The sequence below is a fragment of the Myxocyprinus asiaticus genome, chromosome 28 (genome assembly GCF_019703515.2).
Source record: "Myxocyprinus asiaticus isolate MX2 ecotype Aquarium Trade chromosome 28, UBuf_Myxa_2, whole genome shotgun sequence".
Classification (NCBI taxonomy): Eukaryota; Metazoa; Chordata; class Actinopteri; order Cypriniformes; family Catostomidae; genus Myxocyprinus; species Myxocyprinus asiaticus.
The window spans coordinates 29,738,529-29,755,000 of record NC_059371.1 but is presented as its reverse complement, the minus strand read 5'-3'; the positions used below and the strand labels follow the sequence as shown (position 1 = coordinate 29,755,000).

At 39.2% G+C, this 16,472-nt stretch overlaps 1 protein-coding gene and 1 pseudogene across 5 annotated transcripts in view; both read left to right on the top strand.

The window, feature by feature from the left end:
* Window positions 1-1,161, top strand: part of LOC127418668 (HBS1-like protein) — a 45,031-nt gene extending 43,870 nt beyond the window's left edge. The window contains exon 18 of one of the 5 annotated variants that reach the window (XM_051659358.1): window positions 1-1,161. This exon is cut by the window's left edge and continues 1,299 nt beyond it. The gene's annotated coding sequence lies outside the window, so the exon portion shown is untranslated. The other 4 variants (XM_051659352.1, XM_051659353.1, XM_051659355.1 and 1 more) reach the window with 4 other exon arrangements.
* Window positions 1,162-3,402: 2,241 nt separating this feature from the next.
* Window positions 3,403-16,472, top strand: LOC127418517 (2-aminomuconic semialdehyde dehydrogenase-like; annotated as a pseudogene).

The window sequence follows — 16,472 nt, the reverse complement described above, 5'->3', positions numbered from 1 at the left end:
TAACAAGAACTTGAATGCCTAAGTTCTTTAACAGGAAAGACATTGGTAACACTTTACAATAAGGTTCTGTTTGTTAATATTAATGTATTAGGTATCATGAACTAACATTGAACAAAAACTTTACAGAATTTATTAATCTTGGTTAATTTCTAAATATGCTACTGTTCCATGTTCAAGTTAGTTTCTAATGCATTTATGTCAACGTATACAACTTTTAATGTTAAAAATGTTTTACATTTTGAAATTAACATTAACCAAGATCAATACATGTACTGGAATTCATACTTTACTAGTGCAGTATGACCATATCTGTTGTTTGAATCTCAGTAATTTTCTGCTTGTAAAAGTTCATTCTCACAAATTCTCATCACACCTATTCAAATGTTTGCTAATGAGTTGTCCAAGAACACATTGTGAATGTGTGGAACTGCAATTTTTCACTCCACTCTCTGATATTTAATATGACATCAATATAATAAAGATTTTTTTTTTTAAGTTATAAACTTGGCAATATATAGCAGAAATTGGTACTTTAAAATTGCTAAAATTGTAATGTGATTGACTGGATGCTGCTTTGACCCCGCCCATTTATACAAGATTACAGATTTGCCTACATGTAAGATTAGCAACAAGACTGAAAAATATGGGACTGTACTTGACATTTACCTCTTGTTTTATGGCTCGGAGGTGGCTGACTTGGTTCAATCAGGGTAACAAAATAATTGTTCCAAAATACTTTAAATGTGCCATTGAGCTCTGAGCTACAGTCCTAATTTATGTGCTTTTCTGTAATGCAGAGTCGAATTATTCCTGGTGCACTAATCACAGACCCAAGGGAATGTGCCATTAGCTCTGCTTTAAACAGAGCATCAAAGAGTTTTCTTAATTACCCTTTAAATTTTTTTTTGACTATCCTTTTTTGTACAACTTTAATTTCAGATAATTGTGCTCTTTGATCTTGTGTTCAGACATCTAAAAATGATTGGCTAATGATCCTTCCATTAATTACCTGCATCACTACCTACAATGACATTTTGAGTCTTTTTTTTTTTTCCTCGTTTTTTCTTTCTTTCTACTAATATAGATGTAGAGGGTCCTTACTTTTTCTTCGCAGGTCTTATATGATTGGCGCTACTTTTTCCCTGAGGAATCAGATTAATGGGTTTGGAAGTCCATGCACTTACCTATAGCATTTGTGTTTTGTTTTGGATGGACCAAAATCTCTTCTTCATAAAATATTCATGACATTTTTTAATATGTGTAACATTTATTTATATAAATATACTGTATAACAGGCTTCACTTCTTGCCTTTTCCACACAGTGTCATCATACATCTTTGCTGGTACACCAAAAAAGTCCCTTTTTTACCTCCCTTTACTGTTTGGTCATTTTTGACCGAAACTACATTTTCAGATGGAATAAAAAAAAAAAAATTCTTTATCTGAGCACTAAGAGTACAACACTTTGTGACTTTTCCTCCATTTGCTGTCTGAACACAACATTTTTTTACTTGATTTGATAAGTGCAAGTAGTCTTAATGCAATAGCCTTTACGGTTTGTGCTATCCATTTAAAAAAAAAAAAAAAAATAGGAAAGACAAAATCTAATTTGCATCAAAAGATGCACATTTGTCAAAAACAATATACAAGATAAATCAGCCAAAATACAGAACAAATGCACATAGAAATGAAAGGGTGAGACTATAAAACAAAAGTGCAACCAATAATCCGCTCAGCAGTCCGAACTGTCCTTTGTAGTCTTCTGATGTCCGATTTCGTAGCGGAGCCAAACCAGACAGTTATTGAAGTGCAGAGGACAGACTCAATGACTGCTGAGTAAAACTGTATCAGCAGTGCCTGTGGCAGGTTGAACTTCCTCAGCTGCCGAAGGAAGTACAACCTCTGCTGGGCCTTTTTCACAATGGAGTCAATGTGGATCTCCCACTTCAGGTCCTGGGAGATGGTAGTGCCCAGGAACCTGAATGACTCCACTGCTGCCACAGTGCTGTTCAGAATAGTGAGGGGGGGGGGGGGGGTCAGTGTTGGGGTGTTGTTCTTAAAGTCCACTATCATCCGAGCGCATTCAGCTCGAGGTTGTTTTGACTGCACCAGTGAGCCAGCCGTTCAACCTCTCTTCTGTATACAGACTCATCGTCATCTTGGATGAGGCCGATGACAGTAGTTTTGTCTGCAAACTTCAGGAGCTTGACAGAGGGGTCCTTGGTGGTGCAGTCGTTGGTATACAGGGAGAAGAGTAGTGGGGAGAGCACACATCCCTGTGGGGCACAAGTGCTGATTGTACAGGTGCTGGAAGTAAATTTCCCCAGTCTTTTGTCAAATAAAATAAAAAAAAGTCAGGCACAATGCAGAACGAACACACACACACAAATGTGGGGGTAAGACCAGAACACCCAAAATGCAACACAGCTCACACACAAACACAACAAAGAACAAAGTCTGAGTCTTCTGTTTTATACACTATTTGAATTTTCAGTCCATTACGGTTCCTTTTCTTTACATTATTAATAATTTACTTTGTTACTAAATATTGATGTTTGAAATTAAATTATTGGTAACAGTGACAATACAAAAAGTATTATTGTAAGTCTTCTAATTGTAACACTAGGTCAGGTTTGACTGTAAGCATGTCATCACATTATTGCAAAAACGGACCCTTCAAAACAGTAAAAAAATCTACTGGCTATAATTGACAATGGTAAAATCAAGACATTTTATGTAAATAAAATCTAAACATCAAATCGCAAAAGTAGTGCATAATTTTTAGTTTTTACTTCCATCTGTTTAGACTGACAGACGTGGTTATCTGAAGCTGTAGAAAGTGAACTGAGGCCTGTTGAGTTGAGGACCTGGAGGCAAATAAAGTGGGTGTGAAATTAAGTGTAATTGGATTTCCTGCCAGCAGCACCATCTGAATTTTTAAGTCTGTGGATGGCCGATTTCCTCCAACCATTTTGGTATAATGTGCCCTTCAAATAGTAAGAAATATCACTAACAGTCAAAGTCGTATTTTTAAGTGTGGAAACTCTGAATTCTACTGTGGATGATAACAGAGTTGCAGAGTTGGAAGAGGCGTGTCATCATGAAAGATTTTTCAATGTTATTTCAGTTTCAGTGCTTTATTTCAATCATATTAATAGGTTATACATGACAGTCAGCTAATGACTCACCCTTCGTGGTTTGTTTTAAATAAAATTAATTTATTTGTTAGATGCGATGCATTAATTAATCATATAGGTCATGTAAAAGCGATTCAGGTGTGTTCAGTTATGCTTATTTACTGGTTCACCAGAAAAAAAAAATACCATCGTTTGTTGTATGTTTAAGTGTGCCGTCTTCCGTATTTTGTTTTCCACTTGAATGCGTGACATGCCGTAATAACAAATGCCTGACTTGGAGGTAGGAGCTTCCCAGGTCTACTTGAAGGCAGCATTAGTGTTGCCTGTCTCTCTTTGCTGGGCTCCGAGAACTCTCAAACTTTTATGTAGCTATCTTGATTTTGCTACACCTCTCATCCACTCTGGAACAGGGTTTTTTTCTCAACCAAAAACAGAGACTTTCAAAAACACTCTCCAGTATTGCATACTTTAGACAATGACGTCAGGAAACAGAAAACGAGTTTTAAACCGAAAACATATTAGGGTGGACATGGCCTTAGAGACTTCTTCACTATTACCCTTAAAAGGAGTTTAATAATTCTGTCATGCATAAATGTGTCTCACCAGCCAAAGTCTTTGCCTCTGCCCTTTTTGACTTTAGGTTTCGACACTCTCTACCTCATCCTCCGCAGCTAGGGTTATTTTAGACATGCAGCACACACGAGAGAGCACAGCAACACAAACGCACACAGTGTAACACTGGTAATTCTGACACCACTTTCTCATGGATCCCCCACACCTGTAGCTATTTGTGTGTTCAATTCAGTCCAGATCATGGTTCCTCTGAAACCTATTGGGCTCTTCTTTTTCTGTGCAGACTGCAGAATTAAAGCACCAACTCTGAACTTGCCGAATCATGAACATACCTTTATCACTAAGTTCCTTTAAATGTGGAGTTATAGTGAGGCACTGGAAATGTATATTTTTGTGCGAGATGGGGCTTTAGTTAAAGCTTCAGTGTGGGCCTCTCGTGTCCCTTCCATATCCATATCTAGCGTGTCCACCAGGGACAATGTAGCATGCCTATGAATATACATACACCAACAACAGGTGAAAAAAAAATAATTTAAATCACCAATCTCAAATGATCCCTGTAATGCCATAAAAATGCTACTGCTATAGGGTGAACACAGATAAAGTGGGACACCTCAGCTTAATCATCTGTCATCGTGTATATTCTTCTGCAATAAGTTAATCATAAACTAATATTGGATGACACTGATTGTTGTAGCCATTTGGATCATATTTTAAACATTTACGAATAATTAGAAGGTGTCCCATTTGACCTGTATTCACTGTTTCTGGATGATGTTTTTCAAAAGAAAGTATCATGTACTCTACATGCCATCATACAGAGACAGATCTGATACATCCAAGCTCTGTATGGTGGTTTGGAGGACCGGATTTCTGCACATCTGATGGTTTATAATAGATCCATAACTATGCTAGTCAAGTCTAAAGAGCCTGTTGCTTCAATTATATTTTATGGAGATATGCATCAGCGTAACCTGAAAGGTAAAACCTGAGAGTCTGGTTTATATTTGCTCTTTTTCATATTCTATCATACTATACTTTAGATCATGCATACTGTACATGAGCAAATGTCAGCAAAAAAATAGCATCTACAGTAAGCGATGATTACCAGAAAATCAGCAACTAATGAAACACCTGATAGTTTGTAACATTACGAAGTTCAAACAGAATGATTAACACAAGTCATGTCTCTCACAAGTGTTTTCTGTAGTAACTGTTGTGCAAGAACAACCTAGAGAGAACATTTAGTTCCTTCAGTCTGAAAGCAAAATAACCAACTTATTCCATAATGCTGCTCCTTCCAAAGTGCATACAGTCCATGCTGATGTCTCGATTCTGGATCCAGTTCTGAGATAGAGTTTGGAACCATCAATCAGTAGATGCAAAAGTCATGCACTTACATACATTATATTATAATATTCACATACATTCCTAGCTGACCTAACTGCAGTTCTTTTGAATTGTTTTAGAGGTCACTATTTTAATAAACTAATTGTATTCATTATCATTACATTTACATTAATTTGTTTTGCCAAAATTTGTCAACTCATTTTACAGTTTAGCCAAAGGCAAACATTATTTGCATAATTTTGAAAAACGAATCTCTGATTCAATGTTGTTAGTTGAATATCATTGTAACCCTTTTCACAGAACGGTCTCATAGTGCTAAGCAAGTAAAATACTTTTAATGTCCAACTTCTGGCCTAATCCTTGAGCATCAAATCTGCTGGAGAAGCCTTTTTGGTTTATACAACCACTCATTACATGAGTAAATAAATGCATTGCAAGAGAGTAAACCGCAGTCTGGTGAAAGCTCACATGCAACAGGGCTGTTGCCTGCTGCATACACATTTCAGATCCTCCTTTTGTCAGATTTTTTTCAGCAATTCCTAAATAGGCAAAAGACATGAATTATCTAGTGCTGGAAATCTAAATCAGTGGGAAATTTGTCCCATGCTCCAAATTTATAGATTCTTACGACATGTCCACTGGAGAGATTTATTGCAAAGTTCCAGACAGTGGACCTGAAGAGGTGAGATTTTTCTCTATTTTTTTCCTCAATTTCAACATAAAGATGTTCATTTTCAAGTACAAATAAGTTATGTATCTCTGCAGATCTAATACTTGGAACATTTATATAATCTGGAACATAGAGCAATTTAATAATGGTTTCAAGTGTAAATATTTCACTACAGTTTCACCTTTAAAAAAAAAAAATGTAACCTGATACAATTTATTGACTGAAGACACAAATTCAAAGTAAGTTTGTTTGCTGAGCCGGTTGATGTACCTTTGGTCCCATTTACTTTTCACAGGTCATAAAAAACAAATCTAGTGGGCCTTGAGGTCCATTTGATAATTATTAAACCAAAGTAAGCTGGGGCTCACACCACAAGAAGTCATGAGTGTCAGTGGAACAAAAATTTTTATTATATGCTGCATGTTATTTCATGCATAGGACAAACTGGAAGACACCACTTTAATACAACTTGGTGCTTAAATCTTTATTCTTTTCTGAAAATAAGGTCATGGGCTTTGCCTAACCTTTTTTTAGACACAAGTTTACACAACATCCTACCAACTGCCAGTATAAAAGCAAGACACCAAACAACTTGTGAAATATTGGTTAACTGTATACGCGCTAAATATGCTGCTCATCTGAAGGCACATTTGCGCTGCATAATTAAAGCCTGGTTTTTGCGCGAGTGTGGCACGTGCATCATCACAGTACCACTGGCGGAAGTGAAGTGATCTGCTCTGCTTCATTCTACATCGTTCATGGAGCTGGCACATGTCAACTTGGGATATACTGTATAGCACAAAGCAGATTACTTACGCAAGTGAAACCAATCCTCCCTCGACATCACGGCACAAATGAAAATGGGCCCTATTTGAATTCTACTGAGAACTTTCTAGCTTTAAGAACTGCATGAGGAAGTCAAACCTCTTGAACAGCTAGACACCCCCCACCTTACAGTCAGACTATTCGAACTTCTATAAAAGGTAACTAGTCCTAATAAGGTGTTAATTACAATCAAAAGGTTCCAGATGCTTAGATGAAAATCATTCACTGTACTAAGATACTTCAGATAACTATCCTGTAAATACTATGGTACTGGCACAGCTGGCTTTTGAAGGTCACTGTGAGAAACTTCATTTTCATGTGAATCCTTACATGCTTTGGAAATGTAAAAATGCTGCTCTAAAAGTCACCAGAATCAAATTGAAAAAAAAAAACAAACAAAAAAACCCCTCAGCCCCTAATCTTTTGGCCTCAGCTCCTGAAGTTTTGAAATCCTAGAGGCACCCCTGTATATAGACAATGCCGCTGCACAAAGACATTACAAACAATCCCCATGAAGCAGATCTAGGCATGTGGAAGCTGGGTTGGAGGGTTTCAGAGAAAAACCTTTGCAGCATGCTGCAAAGAAACCAGCTCATCAGAAAAACTGAGCCATTTATGTTAACAAAGAGATTCAAGTTGATCAGCTACCCAATAACAAGCCAGGAGGACCAATCCGCTTACATCATGCGAGCCAATTGGTTTAACGTAATGTGAACGAGCCGATTGGCTAACAGATTATTTGACTTTAAGTCAAAGAACCTATCAGCTTATGCCACAGAGTTGCATGGCTGAACTTTGCTATATGTGTCTTGGTGGACAAGATCTGCTAACGCTGCTGCTGCAGAGAAAGTACCAAGACTTGCTACTGCTAGAAAATACACATACATACAGAGTTGGCATGTGAACATGCTAGCTAGTGTATGCTAATGAACTAAATTTCTGTGTGTGCCTCAGCCTGCTTGGCTGAATAGCTTAAACAGCTACACTATATTGCCAAAAGTATTCGCTCATCTGCCTTTACACGCATATGAACTTAAGTGACATCCCATTCTTAATCCATAGGGTTTAATATGACGTCAGCCCACCCTTTGCAGCTATAACAGCTTTAACTCTTCTGGGAAGACTTTCCACAAGGTTTAGGAGTGTGTTTATGGGAATTTTTGACCATTCTTCCAGAAGCGCATTTGTGAGGTCAGACACTGATGTTGGACGAGAAGGCCTGGCTCGCAGTCTTCGCTCTAATTCATCCCAAAGGTTCGGATGGTTTGAGGTCAGGACTCTGTGCAGGCCAGTCAAGTTCTTCCACCCCAAACTCGCTCATCCATGTCTTTATGGACCTTGCTTTGTGCACTGGTGCGCAGTCATGTTGGAACAGGAAGGGGCCATCCCCAAACTGTTCCCACAAAATTGGGAGCATGGAATTGTCCAAAATCTCTTGGTATGCTGAAGCATTCAGAGTTCCTTTCACTGGAACTAAGGGGCCAAGCCCAGCTCCTGAAAAACAACCCCACACCATAATCCCCCCTCCACCAAACTTCACAGTTGGCACAATGCAGTCAGACAAGTACCGTTCTCCTGGCAACCGCCAAACCCAGACTCGTAAATCAGATTGCCAGATGGAGAAGCGTGATTCGTCACTCCAGAGAATGCGCCTCCACTGCTCTAGAGTCCAGTGGCGGCGTGCTTTACACCACCGCATCCGACGCTTTGCATTGCACTTGGTGATGTATGGCTTGGATGCAGCTGCTCAGCCATGGAAACCCATTCCATGAAGCTCTCTACGCACTGTTCTTGAGCTAATCTGAAGGCCACATGAGCTTTGGAGGTCTGTAGCGATTGACTCTGCAGAAAGTTGGCGACCCCTGCGCACTATGTGCCTCAGCATCCGCTGACCCCGCTCTGTCATTTTATGTGGCCTACCACTTCGTGGCTGAGTTGCTGTCATTCCCAATCGCTTCCACTTTGTTATAATACCACTGACAGTTGACTGTGGAATATTTAGTAGCGAGGAAATTTCACGACTGGACTTGTTGCACAGGTGGCATCCTATCACAGTACCACGCTGGAATTCACTGAGCTCCTGAGAGCGGCCCATTCTTTCACAAATGTTTGTAGAAGCAGTCTGCATGCCTAGGTGCTTCATTTTATACACCTGTGGCCATGGAAGTGATTGGAACACCTGAATTCAATTATTTGGATGGGTGAGCAAATACTTTTGGAAATATAGTGTATAATTTATAATAATTATAATTTATAACTCCGTGTAGCCAAGCAAGGAAAACCCAGAGATTATTTAACTAGTGATTTAGACTAGCTATGTGTGGATTTATTTAATCTAATGACCTAAGATAGCGATGTGAGCCAGCCTGATTTGGCGAAGGCTTACCTTGTTAAAGATGTGCTTCTATATGTCATGGCCAAAAGCAGACCTTACTGTACTTTAAGCTGATGGAAGAAAAGCCCCAGCAAACCAGCTGAGCAAATAGCATTTGAGGAAAAATTTCTTTTCTGCAAAGAAACTAGATTATCAGCAAAACTGAGCCAATTATATGTTAACAAAGAGAGAGACTCAAGTTGATTGGCTAACAGATAAGTCAAAGAACCTATCAACTGCCACAGAGTTGCATGGCTGGATTTTGGACATTTTTCCAGACTAACCTCTAGGTGCTACCATGAGGATTAAAATCGCTGCTGGACTGTTTATTGGCTCCGATCACCATAAGAAGCAAGATAAAATCTACCAATACGAGCATTACAGACAGAGAACAACCATTTTATGCCAGTTAGAGTAAAACCGAGTTCAGGGTCAACTTGTGCAGTTGTTGGCTGTAATAACTTATGTAGTTTATGATATCAACGTAACTCACCTCTTTTCATAGCCTCACGTCATGCACCCACTCTTTAAACTTTGATAGGTGAGGTACGGTCAAAAAAAAGTCATCACAACCCTAATGTATCACATGCTTTGACAATTTTTACAGTTAATACACTCCACATCACACTAAGATTATATGCTGATGCGGGTGAAAACATCAGAGACCGGAATCTGAAGAGAGGCATCCGTTATGGAACACTTTTGCATTCAGGAAAAACGTGGATAAGTGAGTAAACCCTTTCTGAATGCTTATAGGTGGAAGCTGCGGTGAGTGCACTCAAAAGAGCATTTCAAGATTGGTCAGCCAAAAGTCCAGCTGAAAGATCTCAAGTGCTGAATAAACTGGCAGACCTGAGGCTTGTGTGGAGAAATTTGCCCAGGCAGAGTCTAAAGACCAGGGTAACACTACTGTACTGTAATACAGCACCATAGTATAAAGGCAATAAATTAGTATGGATACCAATATCTAGTGAGCTGTGTGGCCAATATAACAATTGCCATATCGGCCAAATCAATTTGTCCAGATGATATATCGGTCTATCATTTACAATGACGACTGAACAATTTCTTTCAGTTTAAGCCCTAGTGTGTCCATGCTGTATTCCCTGCCAGTTCACCAGTCTCGCTCTTTTTTTTCCCCAGGGAAGTCTATAACTTTTGCCCAAACTGTGGACATTCCATGAGCAGCATACAACTTCCGTTACTTTGCGTCACACTAATGCAGTCAGATGGACCACCTGGGTTGTCTCAACTACACAATATGCTGTCCTGTAGGAGTTGGTATGTGTGCTTACTATTTTAAAGACACTATGAAATCAAAATTAGAGTTTTGTGGCATTTAGTCCAAATCTATTAGCTCTAAAGGCCATCTATATGCTAGTGTTCTGTACTTCTAAAAGATAAAATTAACTACATTTTAAATGTGTAAATCTGCTCTCATTTGGAAAAACAGACCAAAAGTATTGAGGACTCATCTTGCACTCAGGGGCGCACTGACGTGCATAGAACATTGGAAGCAGGGGCGCAAGCAATCCTCCCTATGCCCTATAATCACTCAGAACTGCAGAGCCCTTGAAGTGGGTACTCTGAAGGAAACATGGCATTACTGTATGAAGTGTACCCATCACTAACAGTCTTGTGGAAGGGCCCTCCGAGAAAAGATTCATTTTCAAAGCTTTTGAGTGGCATCCCCTCCCACAGGAGTGTCCTTCAAGGAAGCAAAAAAAGCCGTTTTGAATTTGCCCCGGAACATTGAAGTGTCATTACCTCAGACGAGTAACAGGTCAGATAAAAAGTCCACTCCATGTATTGTGTTGTAAGTTCATCAAAAGAATTAGATTGCTACCACATTTCCGACATCACGTACCACTAGTGTAGACAGATTTATATTTAGAATGGGAAGGGTCGCGTCGCTTTCAGTGATATAAATTAGTCTTTTATAGAATATTGACATAAACTGAAGGAGCTGTCTGGTTAAGCCAAAGCCAGTTTGGTTTTGTTGAAACTAATAAGCCATTAGACTAATCACTTTCAGAAAAATACCATTGGGCTACCACAGTACCGCCGCTCCCTATACGCATATCACGCAGTCTGCGTAGGGCACCAACTCCCTAGGGGTGGACCATCATACCCTAGGGGGTACCAGAAACTCCACCAGCTACCCTAACTCGCATGTTATACATTATTCAGAAACCCCGTAGCATTTGCTGAACACAATGAGAGCGTGAGGCGATCGACTTTCTCATTATGCCTTTGCACTGTGCACCACGTTACCAGGGTAATGCCATGGTACTGAATGATTGATCATGTTCATATTTCACGATACTGTCATGGTACTCAAAAAGGTACTTTACAAAATACCATGGTTTTACTATGACATGTCATAAACATGGGGTTATCACAGACCATGTCTGAAAATAAACAAGTGTAGTACCATGGTACTTTTTGTGAGAAATATAACAGAATAGGCTATTATTTGTGATAAATGAAAAATATCATGTATAGTATATACTGTATATACAAGAAAATGGTAAAATACTCAAATTAAAGAATTTATAATTACTAATAAAAAAAACAAAAAAAGCACCCTTTTTTGTCCTTCCGCACCCATCCCTGCTAAGGTCTGTGCATGTCACGCAGGGGGCGTACACAAATTTCTGTCCAACATGCTCTGTAGAATGACAAAGTCCCTCTTACTCATGCCACCGACTAGCATTAGCAAGTAGCAAGTGTTCATGGCTATGATGTAAATTAAAAGATATTGGCAATTTGAAAAAGGGACGAACCGTTTGATTTGTACAGGCCAAACTTCCCATTTCAGTACAAAATACGTCACAGTAAACTATGAGTCTCACGTAATTTCATGGGGTCTTTACCATCACACTTTTCTAGTTGGTCTGATCACATGGTTTGTGTATTTTGTGAAATCAATTTGTCTGTTGCTGGTCTTAAGCCCGAGGAACCTGTCGCTGTACCTCCTGGCCTGGAAGATGGCCCCCTGCTGTTGCCACAAGAAACACTGTGGTGGCCAAGCCAAGTGAACTGATTTCAGTCTCTGCCTGGATGATGTGTCAGCCATTGGCGGAAGCTGGTGAGGGGCGAAATTACACTGACTTCACCATACGGGCCATATCTGAATTGGGTACATATTTCTAAATATTATGTGGGTGTGTGTCTTCAAGGGTTTCCAACTGGTGTGGTCAACTCTGTGTTTGGTATGGCCTGCATGTGGGGATGCCTTGGTGTCCCACCCTGATGTGCCATTGATCTAATTTACGGGGAGCATAGCCACAGAGAGACCGATAACCCAATGTAGTGCGCCAGATTGTAAGAAGCTTTCATTTCTTTACATTTAATCCCTGCTGTTATATTTGCTGATGCTGACATGGAGCAATGCATCAGCACTAATGTATGATCCAGCTTCTCCAGTCAGGTGATACACAGCTTGGCCAATCAGGATACATTTTTTTAGCTTAGCCAAATTGACATTACTCTTGCTTTCTGCACCCCAAAAAAAAAAAAAAAAAAAAAAAAAAGACAATACACTGCTCAAACAATCCCAATCATTTCACCATAGGTGTGCGGTTAAAAAGATATTGGCTATGATGATGCCACTCACTGAATTAAACATGCAATTTACAATACTTTTTTAAATGTTTATGGTTACTGCACATAATATGCAGCATTAAATGTATACAACACCGTATGCAGTAAGCTAATATTCCATTTAAAACTGTCTATAGTCAAGAATTGCCTCCGACTGTCATGTAGTTCTGATTTCTGCCACACTGAGGTGCTCAGAATGCATATTATAGGAGCAAAGCATATCATGATCTCTAACACTTATTCTCTCGCTGTATTTCTCTGAGTTTTTCATAACACACACCTAAGTGTCCAAATATGAGTTCACAGATCCCAATTATAATTGTATGATTTGAGAAGTCCTTCATTATTTGCTAAAGATACTTATTTACCTCCCTTTCTTCCCCCCTCTTTTTTGCTGTCTGTGTGCCAGCAGAATCTTTGTTGAACTGAGCATTTACCCAGAATTCCTCTCTCGTTTTGAGGCGACTCGTCAGTGGAAAACTGGAATGCCCTCTGATCCCTCCAACAACAATGGAGCACTCATCAGCAAAGACCACCTACAGAAGGTGAGAATCATGTTTACATTTTTTCCCCATTCTGATGGTTGATGAACATTAACAGAAGCTCCTGACCTGTATCTGTATGATTTTATGCACTGCAGCCACACAATTGGCCGATTAGATAAATCACATGGATGATTGTTGGTGCCAGACGGGCTGGTTTCAGTATCTGTAACTGCTGATCTCCTGCTGATTTCCACACACAGTCTCTAGAATTTACTCAGAATGGTGCCAAAAATAAAAAACATCCAGCGAGTGGCAGTTCTGTGGACGGAAATGCCTGGTTGATGAGGTCAACAGAGAATGGCCAGACCGATTCAAACTGACAAAGTTTACATTAACTCAGATAACTGCACTGTATAATTGTGCTGAGAAGAATATAATCTTAGAATCTATCCTGAGATGCGGGTTGGTGCTGTTTTTGCAGCACGAGGGGGACCGACACAATATTAGGCTGGTGGTTTTAATGTTGTGGTTGATTGGTGTACATCAGATAAGTGTGGCATCACATAGCATTTTCACTTTCTTGGTAGATTAGTGCTGGAAACTTGTGTTACTAGTTTGGACATTACAGAACCCTGAACTGCAAAGTGCCTTCCCGAGCCAAAGTCCTACAAAAACAAAATAACCTCCAATTTTTTTTTCCTCTTCCCCCCCCCAAAAAATTACACCACTTGATTATCAACTTGGTCTCAGATCAACATTCTTTGAGGGGAAAAAAAAAAAAAAAAAAAAAAAACACTAGCTAACAATTAACATGCGCTACCAATCTCATCCACCAGATGCCACTACCAGTATGCACATAATACTTTTGCTTAAAAGTTGACAATGTCTGTGGTACTTTATCTGTGGATTAATAGTAACACTATACAATACATTATACAATAACAAGTATGTTCTGCTAACCTTAAGACAAAAACATCTATAGTATTAGTCCGATTCATGAAATCCCACACTTTAATATACCTCAGGTTACACGTTTCATATGGCATTCACTGTCAAGTGTGACAACGTTAGTTATTTGATTGTTTAATATGGTGAGACGTGATATGCAGCAACGGGTGCTTTCAGTGTAGACTGTGATAATAATGGGAAAGATAGACAAGACTGAGTGACGCGTCGCAATGGTCAAGAAGTCCATATTGCGCATGTTTTCATAGGCCAACAAATTGAAAAGCACAATATCAAAATCAGCATCGATATTCCCAATGGTGAAGGCCATTAAACGATCAGAAATAACTCTGAAATAACTGTCACACTTGAATACCATATGAAATGTGAATTTAAAGTACATTAAATTGTGAGATTTCATGCATCAATACTCTAATATTATGTTTTTTTCTTACGATTGTTTTGCCATTCTTGTTATTGTATTATACACCTATAAATCCATAGATGAAGTACCACAGACATTCTATCAACTTTTAAACAAAAGTATTATGTGCATACTGGTAGCAGCACATTGAGGCCAAGGTTGGTGGCACATGCTAATTGTTAGCTAGCAAACAAGTTCTCATATGTTGCCTCTTAAGAAATTGTTTGATTTGTTGTTGTTGTAGGACTTAACGAGCCTAAGGCACCAAGACACTTTTTTTTAAATTTTTCACCTTGCAGTTCAGGGCTTCCATAGGCCATTGTGCTAAGGTGGAAAAAACCAACACAAATCACACGTAAAATCGACATGCTGTTTACGAAAGTTCATTTACCCTGAAATCAGCCCTACTCAAGTGAATTACTGACAAGCGCCATCTCCCATCAGGCATTGTTGCATCAACATAAGGGTGAATACATTTCCCTCTAGCTCTTAATGTTAACTCAGTATTGCAAGCTCTGAGACACGGGTTCTGGTCCTGTGGAAATCTAGAAGTAGTCACGTTCACATTAACAATGGGGAGCATGAAACGGAAATAGCAATTTCATTAAAAAAATTGTCCTCTTCCAAATTCAGCGTGATCACTCTGAAAAAAACCATGTCAGTATAGGTAAATGGAGCAAAGAATACAGCCCTTATAAAATTAGGTTTCTAGACTAAACAGACACCCTTTTTTTAAAATATCCAAACAGTCCCACTTTTCTGACTTCTAATTCCTCCAATAGGTTAAAGGTTATGTGACTTTGGCACTGGCAGAGGGCGCCCAGGTGCATTGCGGGGAGGGTGTGGACAAACTAACCCTTCCACAGCAGAATGCAGGCGGCTATTACATGTTGCCCATCATCATTTCTGGGGTTACGGACTCCTTCGCATTGATGCAGGAAAAGATATTTGGTCCCGTAACCCGTTACACCCTTTGACGAAGAGGAAGTGAAATAATGCTGCAATGGTGTACTCTATGGTTTAGCCGCCACGGTTTGGTCCGGAGATGTTGTGCGCATGCACAGGGTTGCTAGGAAACTGCAGGCTGGGTTAGTGTGGACCAACTGCTGGCTGGTCAGAGATTTAAATCTTCCATTTGGGGGCATGGAAAACTCTGGAATTGGTAGAGAGGGGGGCAAAGACTCAAACCACTTCACAGAGGTTAAAATCAGTCACCATTAAACACTGAGCTATACTCAAACACACTCGAGATGAAGCAAAATATGCAGGGTGATTCACTGTGTGATTCATCGGTCATTTAAAATCTGTTTACAAATTATAGAGGAAGCATTCAGCATAATCTTAGTCTTGTATGATTGGGAATGAAGTTCATGAATCACAAAATACAAGTACTTTGCTTTTGGTCCCTTGCGAAGTGTCATTTTCTAAATGTTTAAATACTTTCTCTTATCACAGGCAACTGCAAGTTAATTTCCATGAAATGTGTAAACACTGTGGCTCTGTTGGGCTTTCAAAAAAAAATAAAAAAAAATTACACCACTTGATTATCAACTTTGTCTCAGATGTTTCACCAAACATTCTTTGAGGAAAAAAATAAAAAAAATTGACAATAAAAGTATAGACCTAGATAGGTAAAGTATGTCGAGACAGTTTGTTGGCTTGACAAAGCCTTGTCTGAAAGTTCTACAAAACCAAATGGAAAAGAAAAAGGAGATAGAGCACAACTTTAAAGGCCACTTGGAACATCTCGCCTCTCTCAAATCCCCACTCACTCCCATCTCTTTCCTGTTTTCTAACAACACTCACATGAAATCAGGCTTCACTCGCACATTTCAGGCAAGCATATTTAGCACTTACTATGGGCAAGACTGTTTTAAATTTGCTTCGGCAACCCCAAATGTAGCTTTGGTGGCTGCCAAATAATTTTTCAAAGAAGGAAAAACCCAGATTGTTAAAGTGATTGAAAGCATTTGAATTATCCATCAGTGTTTTTTAAATTCACTTTTTTAAAAGGAGAATTTTCACTTACCACTGCCTCTTATGTAATATGTCAGTAGCGTTTTCCATTTTGCACAGGTAACTT